This window comes from Frankliniella occidentalis, unplaced genomic scaffold, assembly GCF_000697945.3.
Source record: "Frankliniella occidentalis isolate FOCC.00 unplaced genomic scaffold, Focc_3.1 Scaffold30, whole genome shotgun sequence".
Classification (NCBI taxonomy): Eukaryota; Metazoa; Arthropoda; class Insecta; order Thysanoptera; family Thripidae; genus Frankliniella; species Frankliniella occidentalis.
Genome location: NW_026267160.1, coordinates 1,281,787 through 1,284,657, shown reverse-complemented (window position 1 = coordinate 1,284,657; position 2,871 = coordinate 1,281,787).

The following is a 2,871-nucleotide window of genomic DNA, read 5'->3' as shown; positions in this document are numbered from 1 at the left end:
AGCTGTATTTAGTTAGGAGAGCTAAAGCCGAGAGCTAAACGCGAGAGCTAAAGCGAAAGTCCGAGAGCTAAAAATCGGTCCGTTCTCGGGACCTCGGGCCTCGCTCGGGTCGTGTTGCGCGCTCCCGAACCCTCCACCACCGGACCGATTTTTAGCTCTCGGCTCTCGCTTTAGCTCTCGCGTTTAGCTCTCGGCTTTAGCTCTCCTAACTAAATACAGCTGTATCCCATAGGGATAACCGATCTTACAAGCTATAAATAACGTACATTTTATAAGGCGGCGGGAAGGTCTTTGAAAGTAATCTGACTATTTCGCCGAACTGCTTAAATTCAGAATCTTTCTCGGCCCTTCCAGGAGCCATATATCTATGTATATTTTGCTTAGAAACTACATCAAACATTTATATAACCTGCGCCTTCAACATTTTTAAGTTCTAGTACTTCTCAAGGAAGTCACGGAAATAAGGGGGAGAAGTTGCCCGTTCTTTGTGATCCAGACACAAGTTAAGGACCGCATACCATACACGACTTGTTTCACAAAGTAGAAGACCCACAATTTCTTGAAAAGTGCGTTCCATAACACCAATAGATAAACTATTCCGTGTAAACGTCATTTTCATGATGCACAGTGTAGTAGACCAGAGAAGGATGCACTGTTTCTGAAAATCCAACATTAGCATCAACCCACTGCTGCAACTATAAGAGAAAATGGTTTACAGGCGTTGGCGTTGCCCCAATGTTATAACTAATATTACTCAAGGTAGAATATGCGTATACAGTGGGGCATTGGGCCCTACTGTTGTACCAGTGAGACTGTCCTATATTTTGAATTTTCAGAGTGCGTGGCACAGTTTTTACGTTAAAAATACGCCCGACTGCACATTCTCTTCGCTGTTCTGCTACCGTTTGATATACCTGGAAAGGTCGATAGTTCGATGATTTTCTCTGAAACTGGCCATCTTGTGGTGGACATGTGAATAGCAGAAAACAGAACCATCTATTAAAAACATCATTAGGGTCCAAAATGTTCAATTAAAAATTATAATCTATGTGTATGGTCTACATTCCGAAAAAGTTTTTTGAACTAAAGAGATCAGTTATAGTTCAATGAAATTACAGTTCAAAACTAAGAAAGAACTATGTACAAAAACGAAACAAAACACATTGACGTTTATATCCCGCCCAGACGGTAGTGATGACAACGATTATGTTAAGTCCAATTGGACACAAATTTCACATTAATTACTAAACTTCAGTTAAAAGTTCTACAATTTACCTATGACAACTCTCACGAGTGCCCAATTTGGAAGAAATGCCGACTGGCAAGGAGAGAACCGATCACTTCTGAAAACTTGCCACATATGCAAGTGAGCACGCCTGCAGGCTTGCTAATCCTTCAGAACACGTCGTATCGCCGCGCAGGTAGGCAATCCCGCCTGACTTCATGCCTGTGGCACAGCATTACATAGCTCTCTGAAACAGTTGGTTTTCTCGGCCGCCAGCTAGTCAGAATTGAGCTCCTCATCGCAAGAGTGACTTCGACAGTACACGGTATTCGGTCATATTTCCTCCAATGGAAAGTTTCCATTCATATTGGTGTTTCATAACTAAATATAATGAGCACACACTTTTGTGATTCGGTACCAGAAGAGTCATACTCCATTAAAGATAAACGACGACATGCCTACAGATCACACCATTCTTGACAAGTTTAAAACACACAATCAAGCAGCAAAAATCGTGGAAAACGCGAAACATTCAACAGAGTTATCAGTCATCCGAAGGAGTCAATTCTTCTGTGTCCTCCGTTGGATCTCCGTAAGATCAACGAAAGGACCGAATCAAACAGAAATAAATCTGGAAATGTATTAGAGACTAGAGGGAATTTAGATCATACATAAATGTTTTCTTCATCACGAAAACCAACGGCTGTGACGCGTTTTCCCAACTCTAGTGTTTCAACTGATTCTTACTGATTTCCCAGTGAGAAATTTTTCCGACGATATCGTTTCGACATCGGTTTTCACGTCGTAAGCGACAGTAAAGTGGGCCTGAAATCGGCGGCTTTTCGACAGACGATGTCGTTTTGATGTCGTTTCGATGTCGACTGTCGAAAAGCCGTCGATTTTAGGCCCACTTTACTGTCGCTTACGACGTGAAAACCGATGTCGAAACGATATCGTCGGAAAAATTTCTCACTGGGTTTCTGACCGACTGCATTACTTTATCCATTCTTTGCCATAGCCGCCTTAGGTTTCTGATTTCTAAAAATTTGAGTAAAACGCATAGAAGGAAACCATAGGTGGTAACCTCTTGTACGAAGTCAATCACCAATCGCCTTACAAGTAAGAAAAAAGAGGCAGTGGGACAGCCCTAACCCTGACACAATCTCGGCACGTCACAACACAAATTTCTGACTAGATGAACAGTAGTAACACATGCATTGAAAAAGAGATGGAGATGGCTGATGCATGGTTACCCTAACTACCTCCTGCACATTCTTAGCAATTCATGACTAGATTTTCTTAGACTAAACGTCCCTATACTCCCAACAGGGAAGTACCAAGCTGCCAATTAGTTAAGTGTGAAATAAGCACTTTAGTCCAAGCTACATTAGTTTTGGAACTATGCGTTATTTTGTTTGCAACGACAGCAACAGTCTCCTCATCGCACGTTTACATTTGCAAATATCACAGTAACTTTGGAATTGGGACCGTAAGTGTTGTGAATGCCTCAAGTATCATCAACTCGCAAAAACGCAAACATAGTATGCACAGTGTTTAAATTAACTTTTAAACATAATGCCATCTGTAAAAAGCTTCACAAACTAAGATGAGTAAAATCACAGCCTTGAAATAAAAATTGAAATAAT